Source organism: Portunus trituberculatus, chromosome 41, assembly GCF_017591435.1.
Source record: "Portunus trituberculatus isolate SZX2019 chromosome 41, ASM1759143v1, whole genome shotgun sequence".
Taxonomy (NCBI): domain Eukaryota; kingdom Metazoa; phylum Arthropoda; class Malacostraca; order Decapoda; family Portunidae; genus Portunus; species Portunus trituberculatus.
The window spans coordinates 41707782-41721759 of NC_059295.1; the positions used below are offsets into that span (position 1 = coordinate 41707782).

The window sequence follows — 13978 nt, forward strand, 5'->3', positions numbered from 1 at the left end:
AACCAAGAATATAAAGACATGATAGATGACACAATAAGAAGTCTTACAAGAATCATTAAAGAAAGGAGAAAAGTGATATTAGTAGGAGATTTCAACTGTAAGGAGGTGGACTGGGAAAATTATGAAAGTGGTATGGGGGAAGATGCCTGGGGAGATAGATTCCTGAACCTAATGATAGATAATTTGATGGTCCAAAGAGTAAAGGAAAACACAAGATTCAGAGGAAACGATGAGCCGGCAAGATTGGACCTAGTTTTTACAAGGGATATACAAATTAACGATGATATAAGATATAAGTGCCCATTGGGAAAGAGTGACCATGTAATATTAGAAATGGATATAGAAGAAGGAAAGGAAGATAGAGATGAATCATACAAAGGAGACCGATTAAATTACAGAAAGGCTGATATTGAGAATCTCAAGAACTATTTTAAAACGTAAACTGGGAGGAGATGGAAAACTCAGAAACGGTTCAAGAGAAATATAACTTATTTTTGGAAATATACAAAACAGGAGTCAGGAATATGTCCCGAAATATAGACCTAAAGAAGAAGGAAAGAAAGATTGGTTTAATGCAAGATGTGCTAGGGCAAAGGAGAAACGAGATGGAGCATGGAAAAGGTGGAGAAGAAACAGAAATCCAGAAAATAAGGAAAACTTCAAAACAGCAAGAAATGAATATGCTAAGGTGAGAAAGGAAGAAGAAAGAACTATGAAAAGAACATTGTCGAAAAATGTAAGGAACAACCAAAATTGTTCTACAGATTCATAAATGGAAAAATAAGACAAAAAGAAACAATAGAAAAGTTAAAAGGAGAGAACGGAATGGTGGAAGACCCAAAAAGTATGGCAGAACTGTTAAATAGTAAATTTCATGAGGTCTTTACTAAGGAATCCAAATTTGAAAGACCACAGGGTAATAGAGAGACTGTCCATATGAAAGAGATTAAAGTAACCAAGCTTGAAATAAAAAAGTTGATGACGGAACAAGATGAGGAAAAGGCAATGGGACCGGATGAAGTCTCAGGCAGAATACTGAAAGAATGTAGGGAAGAACTAGCAAGTCCTATATACAACATCATAAAATGCTCAATAGAAAATGGAACAGTGCCAGTGGAGTGGAAAAGAGCTGAGGTGGTTCCCATATATAAGAGCGGAAGGAAGGAAGAACCTTTAAATTACAGACCGGTATCACTAACTAGTGTAATATGCAAGATGTGTGAAAAGTAATAAAGAAGCAATGGATTGAGTTTCTTGAAGACAACAAATTATTATCAAATAGCCAATTTGGTTTTAGAAAAGGTCGGTCATGTGTAACAAATTTATTGAGTTTCTACTCTAGAATAGTTGATAAAGTACAAGAGAGAGGGATGGATTGACTGTATTTATTTAGATTTAAAAAGGCTTTGATAAAGTGCCACATGAAAGATTACTATGGAAGTTAGAGGAGAAGGGTGGCTTAAAAGGAAGAACATTGAGATGGATGAAAAATTACTTGAGGGAGAGAGAAATAAGGACGATAGTTAAAGATATGAAGTCCAAGTGGAGAACAGTAGACAGCGGAGTGCCACAGGGGTCAGTATTGGCACCAATACTTTTCTCGTATATATAAATGACATGCCAGAGGGAGTGAACAGCTACATAAATCTGTTTGTGGACGATGCGAAACTGTGCAGAGTCATTAAACAAAAAGAGGATTGTGAAATACTACAGGAAGACTTAAACAAGATCTGGAAATGGAGCAAAAAATGGGAGATGGAATTCAATGTGGACAAAAGCCATGTCATGGAAATGGGAAAAAGTGAAAGACGACCAGTGGGAATCTATAAGATGGGAGATGGAGTAGAACTAGAAAAGTAAAAAAGGAAAAGGACTTGGGAGTGACAATGGAAGAAAACAATCAACCGGTAAGCCATATTGATAGAATTTTCAGAGAGACGTATAATTTGCTAAGGAATATTGGATTAGCATTTCACTATATGGACAAAGAAATGATGAAGAAATTGATAAGTACTAAAATAAGACCTAGATTGGAATATGCAGGAGTTGTGTGGACTCCCCATAAAAGAAACACATAAGAAAATTGGAGAGACTACAAAAATGGCTACAAGAATGGTTCCAGAATTTAAAGGGATGACATATGAGGAGAGACTAAAGGCTATGGATCTACCAACCTTGGAACAGAGAAGAGAGAGGGGATCTGATACAAGTTTATAAATTGATTAACGGAATGGATCAAGTGGATAATGAGAAACTGATCCTGAGAGAAGAATATGACATTAGAAGCACAAGATCGCATAGTAAGAAACTGAGGAAGGGAAGATGTCTGAGAGATGTTAAAAAATTTAGTTTCCCGCAAAGATGTGTTGAGACTTGGAACAGTTTGAGTGAGGAAGTGGTGTCAGCAAAGAGTGTACATAGTTTTAAAGAAAAATTGGATAAGTGTAGATATGGAGACGGGGCCACACGAGCATAAAGCCCAGGCCCTGTAAAACTACAACTAGGTAAATACACACACACACACACACACACACACACACACACACACACACACACACACACACACACACACACACACACACACACAACACGGCCCGGTAGCTCAGTGGTTAGAGTGCTGGCTTCACAAGCCGGAGGACCGGGGTTCGATTCCCCGGCCGGGTGGAGATATTTGGGTGTGTCTCCTTTCACGTGTAGCCCCTGTTCACCTAGCAGTGAGTAGGTACGGGATGTAAATCGAGGAGTTGTGACCTTGTTGTCCCGGTGTGTGGTGCGTGCCTGGTCTCAGGCCTATCCGAAGATCGGAAATAATGAGCTCTGAGCTCGTTCCGTAGGGTAACGTCTGGCTGTCTCGTCAGAGACTGCAGCATATCAAACAGTGAATTACACACGGCCCGGTAGCTCAGTGGTTAGAGCGCTGGCTTCACAAGTCAGATGACCGGGGTTCGATTCCCCGGCTGGGTGGAGATATTTGGGTGTGTCTCCTTTCACGTGTAGCCCCTGTTCACCTAGCAGTGAGTAGGTACGGGATGTAAATCGAGGAGTTGTGACCTTGTTGTCCCGGTGTGTGGTGTGTGCCTGGTCTCAGACCTATCCCAAGATCGGAAATAATGAGCTCTGAGCTCGTTCCTTAGGGTAACGTCTGGCTGTCTCGTCAGAGACTGCAGCAGATCAAACAGTGAATTACACACACAAAAGAATATTGTAAGTAGTATGGTGATTATAAGAGTAAGAAGCTTGGGGCAATGTGGGAAAGCGACAGCAGGACAGCACTGAATAAAGTAGCGCAGATAAAGGAGAATGCTGCATCAGAGGGACAGCATTTAGAAGCACATAATATCGTGGTTCAACGCTGCTATTATATAATATAAATATTGTACCATGCTATTTTGTGCCTATAAAATATAAAATGTAGTCCCTAGACTTAGACGTGCCCTGTACACTGCAAGTGAAGCATGTTCCTGTGCTCTGTTCACTGATGTCTTGCCTATCGCTTTCTCATATTGATCCCACGCTTCATAATAGGCCTATACTTATAAAATCAGGACACTCTATAATATTCTTCTTTCTTCGAGTCTCCATATCTTGTCTCTGATTATTAGCTATCTTACTTAAATATGAACCATTTCGAACATTTAAACATTACATTCCTGTTCCTCTTTGCGTTCTTCACACAATGCAGTAAATTACGATATGACTTCTAATACTTAATCTATTATTTTTGTCAAGTAAATTCATATTAAGTAGTGATTCCTTATAGCTGAAATTTCACACATGACACATTCATGTGAGCCGTTTGGTCAGTGATTATTAGTAAAGGAGGTGTGAACCGGTACTATATTTACTATGAATACATTCAATGTTCTGTTGTGTCTAGTGCTTAGCGTTCACTGACCGTCCACTGCTGGCACGAGACTGCAGCGCGTGGGGCGACGATAGCCTGCAGGCTGTCTGCTAAACGTTTCTTCAGGATTCCTTCAAACCAGACAAACAGCAAATGAGGAAGACTCTCTCTCTCTCTCTCTCTCTCTCTCTCTCTCTCTCTCTCTCTCTCTCTCTCTCTCTCTCTCTCTCACACACACACACACACACACACACACACACACACACACACACACACACACACACACACACACACACACACACACACACACATGCACCAATAGGGACATCGTGAGATACGTATTTGTCAGAGTATTTTACGTATAGACCAACTTACTTCAAATATATTCTGTTGATGCAAAGCACAAATGGGAAGGTTCTTCAAAATCTGTTTCTGTTTTTGAAGTTAGTATTGGATATGTTTTGATAAGTACTGAATGGGCGAGGTAATTCTTTCTTTATTGTTATATTTGAAATGTAAATCGGAGCTGTGCTCCATACTTTTTATAAAGTCTGAGCTACTAAATTAATTAATTCATTCATTCACACACAGCATGTTGTTTGAAAAGCATATTAACAAGATTACTGGAGAAACCGATAATCTACTTAGAAATATCAGAGCAGCATTCACATACATCGATGAAGATATGGCAGAAAAGTTGATAACAACAATGATACGTTCCCGTTTGGAGTACGCAGCATTAGTGCTGTCGCCAATAGAAAAAAAAAATCAGGAAGCTAGAGAGAATACAGAAGGCTGTAACAAAAATCCTTACAAATCTAAGTAAATATAGTTATGAAGAGAGGTTGGAAAATTTGGGACTAACTACACTGGAGGAAAAGAGGGAGAGAGGTAATATGGTAGCACTAAATAAGGTATTGGAAGGGATAGAGAAGTTGGACAGAGACGATTTATTGGAACTTGATATGAGCTGCACTAAAAGACATGGAAGAAAACTGAAAGTGAGTGATTGCAGAAGAGACATAAAGAAATAGAGCTTTCCTCACAGATGTACAGCAGCGTGGAACAAACTTGATGATGACATTGTATGTGCAAAGACTATACATAAATTTAGGCAAAATTTTGAAAGAAACGGATCAGGAGGCAGGACAGCACGAGCCTAGTGTGGTTCTTTTCCTGTATCTCACAACCAGGTAAATAAAACTATATAGGTAAATACACACCGCGTAGTGTAGTGGCCAGCACGCTCTGCTCACAACCGAGAGGGCCTGGGTTCAAGTCTCGGGAGCGGTAGGGCAAATGGGCGAGTCTCTTAATGTGCAGCCCCTGTTCACTTAGCTTACAGGATATAACTCGAGGGGTTGGGACCTCGCTTTCCCAGTGTGTTGTGTGTGTTGTGGTCTCAGTCCTACCCGAAGATTGATCAATATGAGCTCTTGAACTCTTTCCGTAGGGGAAAGGCTGGCTGGGTGACGTGACCAGCAGACGACCGTGGTGAATAACACCCACCTACACACACACACACACACAGTCACTGAATGATCTAAGACCAGTCGCCATCACCCCTATACCCAGCCTTATCTGTGAAGATTTTGTGTTCGACTGGGCCTATAACAAAATTTGTAACTCTATTGACACACAACAATTTGGCAATATTAAATCCACCTCCACATCTCACTACCTTGTCAGCTTCCTGGAATTCGTCCACAGCCACCTGGACAAACGCAACACTTCTCTAGCTATTGCTTTTGTGGACTTCAGAAAGGCCTTTGATCTTGTTGATCACACTGTTGTGATAAATAAAGCCATCACTCTGGGTCTCTCCCTACCTGATAGCGTGGCTGGCAGACTTCCTCACGGGAAGGCGTCAGGCCGTTCGTTATCAGGGCTCTGTCTCCTCTTTCCAACAGCTCACATGCGGGGTCCCTCAGGGGACCAAGATGGGTCCACTGTGTTTCCTCATCCTCATCAACGATGCTCTCGTCCACACCCCCCACCGCTGGAAGTATGTGGACGACTGCACCGTGGGCGTACCCGTCAACAACACCAACCCAGACTTCTCAGCACTGCAGTCCACTCTAAACCAACTACAGACGTGGACGAAGGACAACAAAATGACCATCAACCACACCAAGACCGTGGTGATGCACATTTGTACCTCCACAGCAGCAGTCCCCTCCCAGCTTTCTGTGGCCCTCACTCCTCCAGGTGGTCCGCAGCACTAAGCTTCTAGGTGTCTTGGTGGATGATCAATTATCATGGAAGCAGCATGTTTCCAACATCATCAGGTCAGCCTCATATAAAATCTATTTACTGCGCCGACTCAGGTCCCTGGGAACACCGGCAGATGAGCTGAGGGGAGTGTACCTCACCTTTATACTCCCTAAGCTCATGTACGCCGCCCCAGCGTGGTCCTCCTCCCTGAACCTCACACAACGACAACAGCTGGAGAGGGTTCAGAGGAGGGCGTTCAGGGTCATCCTTGGGCCTGCCTACAGGCCCTTCGAGGACGCCCTGACCTGCCTGAGTCTGCCGAGGCTGGCCACAAGACATCAGGAAGCCTTGGAAAAATTTGGGGAAGGACTGCTGCGTCATCCACGTCTCCGCCACCTGCTACCCCCCGATGTGCCTCCCCCTGCTCGCGCCACCCGACACCAGAATCGCGTGGCGCCCTTAAGAGCACCGCGCACTGATCGGTACCGACTTAGCGCGGTGCCCACTATTGTGCGAGCCTTAAATAAATAAGTGAATTCTAAGTTAAGTTTATCCATAGTTAGGTTAAGCATTTTTAGTTCATTGTGTTAATGTCAACCCTCCCCCCTGTACATTTTCAGTGTAATTTTTTACATTGCCTAACTAATAAACCGTTTATTATTATTATTATTACACACACACACACACACACACACACACACACACACACACACCGCGAAGTGTAGTGGTTAGCACGCTAGACTCACAATTGAGAGGGCCGGGTTCGAGTCCCGGCGCGGCGAAGCAAATAGGCAAGCCTCTTAGGTGTAGTAACCCTTGTTCACCTAGCAGCAAGTAGGTAGAGGTTGTAATTTTTTGGTTTGTGGCCTCGCTTTCCCTCTGTGTGTGTGTGTGTGTAGGGAAGACTGGCTGAATAACCAGCAAAAGACCGTGAACACACACACACACACACATCGGCCGAAGCGAGCGGACGCAAGACCAGCAGAGCTCCGGCGTGATACGCATCAATGCTGAATTCGGTATTTACACAAAAAATTGGAGTCATGTCCATACATCAAATATCATACTCCAATAGGAAGAAAGTGATCATGTGGTCCTAGAAATTTAATTATAGGATCAGCAAATTTTGGAATATAATGAGGGACACGAACACAAAGAGACGAAACCACGCTAAATCAAATTTTTGGGGATTTAAAAGTTATTTTGGTAGTATTGATTGGAAAGAAATTATGCATGGAAAGACAATTCAAGGAAAGTATGACATATTTCTAGACAAGTATAATGAGGGGATAAAGAGATGTGTTCCTGAATATAGAGTAAAAAAGAGCAAACACACCTGGTATAATGCTATATGTGCAAAAGCTAAAAAGTGCAAGGATGCAGCATGGAAAAAATTAAGAAGGCAATGTAATGAAATAAATAAGAAGCAGTATAAAGAGGCACGAAATGAATACATTAGGATAAGAAGGGAGGAGGAGAGAAACTTTGAAAAGGATGTAGAGAAGAGATGTGAAAAAGAACCCAAGCTTTTTTATAAATATATAAATGGTAAAATGACGAACAGAGAGACCATTACTAAATTGCTTAAGGGGAATACGATATACAAAACATCAGAAGAAATGAGTGAACTTATGAATGAGAGCTTTAAATCAGTATTTAATGAAGAGGGAGAGCTTATAAAGCCAATCAACCCAGTGGCACAGGAAGGATTAAGAGGCTTCATGGTAAGAGAACAGAAAATTAGAGAATTGCTAGTAAAGGTGGATATGAGGAAGGCAATGGAACCAGATGGAGTGTCAGGATGGGTACTAAGGGAATGTAGTGAGAAACTGGTAGAACCAATTTGGGATGTAATTAACAACTCTTTAAGGGGAGGGAAGGTACCAAAAGAATGGAAAAGAGCCAATATAGTCCTATTATACAAAGGAGGAAAAATTACTGAGCCCCTAATTTGTAGACCAGTGTCACTTAACTAGTGAGGTGGGTAAGATCTGTGAAATTATTATCAAAGAAAAATGGTTGGAATAACTAGAGAGAAATGAAATCATTAATAACTCCCAGTTTGGTTTTAGAAAAGGAAGATCATGCATAACAAACTTACTAAGCTTTTATACAAGAGTAATAGATGAAGTACAAGGAAGAGATGGATGGGTGGATGTAGTGCATCTAGATATCAAAAAGGCTTTTGACAGTACCACACAGAAGACTCCTATGGAAAATAGAACACATGGGTGGAATTAGGGAAATATCTTAAATTGGATGGCAGAATACTTAACAGATAGGGAAATGAGGACAGTGATACGAGATCACCATCAAGTCGGACCACTGTAACCAGTGGCGTATCACAGGGTTCGGTGTTGGCACCAATAATGTTCCAAATATATGTCAACGATATACAAAAAGGTTTGAGTAGCTACATAAATTTGTTTGCAAATGATGCCAAGCTTTCGAGTTATAAAAAAACAAAATGATTGTATGGAATTACAGAAAGATATTGATAAGATCTGGAGATGGAGCCAGAAGTGGAAATTAGAATTTAATACTAAGAAATGCTATGTAATGGAAATGGGTAAAAGTAATAGAAGACCTACATGGGAATATAAAATGGGAGAAGAGATTATAATGAAAAGAAGAGAAGAGAAACACCTGGGAGTGATTATACAAGACAGCCTGACTCCAGAAATACATATAAATAAATGGATTATTTGCTACAACATACAAGACACTAACGAACATCAGGGTAGCATTCAATTACATGGATAAAAGTATGATGAAAAAGATATTAACCACTATGATAAGACCTAGACTAGAATATGCAGCAGTGGTATGGTCACTATATAGGCAGAAAGATATCAAGAAACTAGAAAGGACACAAAGGGCTGCTGCAAAGATGGTCCCTGAAATAAAAAAAAAAAATTTCCTAATGAAGAAAGACTGAAGGAGATGGAGCTACCAACTATGAAGGATAGACGGGAAAGAGGAGACCTAATAACGATGTAAAAGCTAGTAAACCTTATAGAGAAGATAGATAGACAAGACCTGGTAACACAGACGGAGCAGGGAGACAGACAAGAAAGAGGCCATTCCAAGAAAATCATGAGAAGTCAGTGTCATAGAAATATCAAGAAGTTCAGTTTTCCACATAGGACAGTAGACATCTGGAATGGATTAAGTGAAGAGATTGTAACAGCAGAAAGTGTGCGCAAATTTAAGGAGTTAAATAAATGTAGATATGGAAACAGGTCACTATGAGCCCCACTCAAACCCTGTAACATACAACTAGGTAAATACAACTAGGTAAAATACACACACTCCGTAGTGTAGTGGTTAGCATGCTCAACTCACAATCGAGAGGGTCCAGGTTTGAATCCCAGGAAGCATCGAGGCAAATGGGCAAGCCTCTTTAATTACGTGTAGCCCTGTTCACCTAGAAGCAAGTAGGTATGGGATGTAACTCGAGGGGTTATGGCCTTACTTTCCCGGTGTGTGGAGTGTGTGTTGTGGTCTTAGTCTCACCCGAAGATCGGTCTATGAGCTCTGAGCTCGCTCTGTAATAGGGAAGACTGGCTGGGTGACCAGCAGATGACCGTGGTGAATTACACACACACACACACACACACACACACACACACACACACACACACACACACGGTAGCTCAGTGGTTAGAGCGTTGGCTTCACAAGCCAGAGGACCGGGGTTCGATTCCCCGGCCGGGTGGAGATATTTGGGTGTGTCTCCTTTCACGTATAACCCCTGTTCACCTAACAGTGAGTAGGTACGGGAAGTAAATCGAGGAGTTGTGACCTTGTTGTCCCGGTGTGTGGTGTGTGCCTGGTCTCAGGCCTATCCGAAGATCGGAAATAATGAGCTCTGAGCTTGTTCCGTAGGGTAACGTCTGGCTGTCTCGTCAGAAATTGCAGCAGATCAAACAGTGAAACACACACACACACACACACACACCGCGTAGTGTAGTGGTTAGCACGCTCGACTCACAATCGAGAGGCCCGGGTTCGAGTCCCGACGCGGCGAGGCAAATGGGCAAGCGTCTTAATGTGTGGCCCCTGTTCACCTAGCAGTAAATAGATACGGGATGTAACTCGAGGTTTTGTGGCCTCGCTTTCCCGGTGTGTGGAGTGTGTTGTGGTCTCAGTCCTACCCGAAGATCGGTCAATGAGCTCTGAGCTCGCTCCGTAATAGGGAAGACTGGCTGGGTGACCAGCAGGCGACCGAGGTGAATTACACACACACACACACACACACACAGCTCAGTGGTTAGAGCGCTGGCTTCACAAGCCAGAGGACCGGGGTTCGATTCCCCGGCCGGGTGGAGATATTTGGTGTGTCTCCTTTCACGTGTAGCCCCTGTTCACCTAGCAGTGAGTAGGCACGGGATGTAAATCGAGGAGTTGTGACCTTGTTGTCACGGTGTGTGTGGTGTGTGCCTGGTCTCAGGCCTATCCGAAGATCGGAAACAATGAGCTCTGAGCTCGTTCCGTAGGGTAACGTCTGGCTGTCTCGTCAGAGACTGCAGCAGATCAAACAGTGAATTACACACACACACACACACACCGCGTAGTGTAGTGGTTAGCACGCTCGATTCACACTCGAGAGGGTCCGGGTTCGAATCCCAGAGGCGGCGAGGCAAATGGGCAAACCTCTTAATGTGTATAGCCCCTGTTCACCTAGCAGTAAATAGGTACGGGATTAACTCGCTTTCCCGGTGTGTGGAGTGTGTTGTGGTCTCAGTCCTACCCGAAGATCAGTCTATGAGCTCTGAGCTCGCTCTGTAATGGGGAAGACTGGCTGGGTGACCAGTAGACGACCGAGGTGAATTGCACACACACCTCGCGTAGTGTAGTGTTTGCGTCCCCCTTCCCCTTCCACCAGTTGTGACTTGTGCTGCCGCGGTCATCAGAATAACATTCTCCTGCGTTCTATCTATAGTTTTTCATTTATAAACTTACATTAACACCAAGTGCTTATTAGTTGTGAAAATATCTGGTAATCAAACGACCGCACATTTGGTCGTATACAAAGTTCTGTCATCTCCCTTCTCGCAGTCGCCACTGTACCGTGTTGATACCGTATTACCTTGGAGGAAAGATCTTTCCTCCAAGCGTATTACAGGTAATACCGGTATTACCGTATTAGCGGTATGCCGGTATTACTATAATACCGGTATATCGGATGGTGGTGCGCATAACTTGTCCTACCGCAATCTTGAGATAAACAAAATATTCTGCGTTCTGTCGGTAGTTTTCATTTACAAACTTACAATGGCACCAAAGAGGCTTAGTAGTGATGAAAATAAGGATTCTGGTGACAGTGCAAGTGTTAGTGGTGCACAGCAGTGACAGCACTCCATTAGTGTATTCACAGGAATCACACCAGGAGAAATGTTACAAAAGACATTTTCATGGATGGTGATTCATCCTCCAGCGACCTCCCTCCTCCTCCCCACCCTTCCCCCCTCCTCTTCTAAGTTATCCATCACCAGCCTTGATTTACAGTATGTACAAAACGAAATTGTAAAAAAAAAAAAAATACATTGAAATTTTTAGAAACTTGAGGTTTTGCTAAGATTGGAACGAATTACCTGATTTATAGGTATCAATAGTCGAACTTTTTAATACTCGAACAGCCATTTGGAACGAATTAAGTTTGAGTATTGAGTCTCCACTGTGTGTGTGTGTGTGTGTGTGTATATATATATATATATATATATATATATATATATATATATATATATATATATATATATATATATATTTATAGATAGATAGATAGATAGATAGATAGATACACGGATCTTTCCGGTTATACGAACTATCGATTTTTTGGGTATTTTTACATTTTTCCAATGTATTTTTTTTCGTAGAATCCGAAAATGACATTGTTTTTTTTGGAGAAACCAATAGGTAAAAAGTTATTCAACTTTAAAGTTATTTATTCCCTATGTAATACTGAAGAAATGCTAACTTTCATTTTCCTCTCTTCAGGGCAAAATCACGTTATTTAGGTTAATATGAATACTAAATACAATCTAAAGTGGCTATTTGAGAATATTAAAACCTAACCTAACCTAACCTAACCTAATCTAACGTAACCTAACTTAACCTAACCTAACCTAACCTAACCAATAGGTAAAAAGTTATTCAACTATAAAGTTATTTATTCCCTATGTGAAATAAATAACTTTAAAGTTGAATAACTTTTTATCTATCCATTTCTCCAAAAAACCAATGTTATTTTCGGATTCTACGTAAAGAAATACATTGGAAAAATGCAAAAAAAAAAATAAAAAGTAGATAGTTCGTATAACCGGAAAGATCCATATATATATATATATATATATATATATATATATATATATATATATATATATATATATATATATATATATATATATAGGCTACACACACACACACACACACACACTCGAGAGACACGGTTGGGAGCGGACGCACTGGCGCAGTTCCGACGATCAGCTGATCTTCACTACACCTGTTGTATAGTATTTACAGTGGCCTGGGCAGGTAGTGTGGACTCATTTTTTTTTTTTTTTCCATGAAATCAATTAGTAAGGAATAATGAGTGAAAGATATTCCATCCAAATGCAGACATGAAAATAGAGAAGGGGCTGATGATGACTATGTCGGTGAGGGAGAACGCGTATTCGAAGGGTTCGATACGACGACAACTTCACTACTTAAGAGTGTCAAATATTGAATGTAAACTAGATAAACTGATAAAGGAGAATATGGAAATGAAAGAGAATAAAGAACAGGAAATGGAGTTTATAAGACTGAGAGAAAGGATAAGAAAAGTGGAAGAAAATGAAGCTAGGCTAAGAGCGGAAAACGAAGAACTAAAAAAGGAAGTAGCTAACTACAAGAAGCAGATGGAAGAAGGACTCGGTAAAGCCGAGAAAGAAAAGGAGAAGCTGAAAGATCTAGTAAACAAGGAAGAGGAAAGAGTACAGAACGTGATTAAAAAAGAAGTACAAGCATGGAGAGTCCAAGATAAGAAAGATAAGGCCGATTTTCAGGAGGTGATTCAAGAACAACTTAAAGAAAAGAAGAAAATATGACAAACAAAATGATAGGAGTCCTCAAGACAAAAGAAAATCTAGTTAGAGAAATTGCAGAAAAAAGAAGAGTGTAGTCGTATTTGGAATAAAAGAAAAAATATAAAATATAGACCAAAAAGAGAAAAGAAGAAATGAAATCAGTCAAAGACCTACTGAAGAATCTTAATGATGAAGATAGGCAGAACTTGGAAGAGGAAGTAGAAGAAATAAACAGAATGGGACCATATCAAGAAGGAAAACGAGACCAATTAAAATACTACTAAAATCACAAGCAGCAACAGAAGAAATATTATATAGAACAACAAAACTTAGAGAAACAGAAGGCTGCAAGGATATCTATATAAAGAAAAATAGAAATGAGGAAGAAAGGAAGAGATACAATGAACTGGCAGCAGCAGTAAGGGAAAAGAATAATGAAAGGTCAGAAGAGGAGAAGAAGGCATTTTTTTGGAGAATTCTAGGAGACAGGATAAGGAAATGGTATATAAACGAGAAGGAAGAGAAAAAGTGGAACAAGTTTAACTAAAATGATAAAGGCAAAAGACTAAAATGATGTATACGAACATAGACGGGTTTTATCAAGTAAATTAGAATTAAGAGATTACATAAGGAAAGAAAATCCAGATATTGTATGCCTGGCTGAAACAAAACTAAATGAGGCAATCAAAATAGATTTGGATAATAGGTATAATGTATGGAGAAGAGACAGAGTGGGTAAAGGAGGAGGAGGAGTCATGATAATGTTAAGGAAGGAGATAGTGATAAACCAAGTGGAATGTGGGAAGGAAAAGCAGAAGTATTGTATATTAAGATGCATATTAATAAAAAG

The 13978-nt window shown here is 40.9% G+C and overlaps 1 long non-coding RNA gene across 1 annotated transcript in view; it reads left to right on the forward strand.

Annotated features, from left to right (window-relative positions):
• The window catches only part of LOC123516452, a 109896-nt gene extending 104082 nt beyond the window's left edge, over window positions 1-5814 (forward strand). Inside the window, exon 5 of the long non-coding RNA XR_006678192.1 lies at window positions 5755-5814. This is a non-coding gene — a long non-coding RNA (uncharacterized LOC123516452). The remainder of the gene's footprint in view (window positions 1-5754) is intronic.
• The last annotated feature ends 8164 nt before the right edge of the window (window positions 5815-13978 follow it).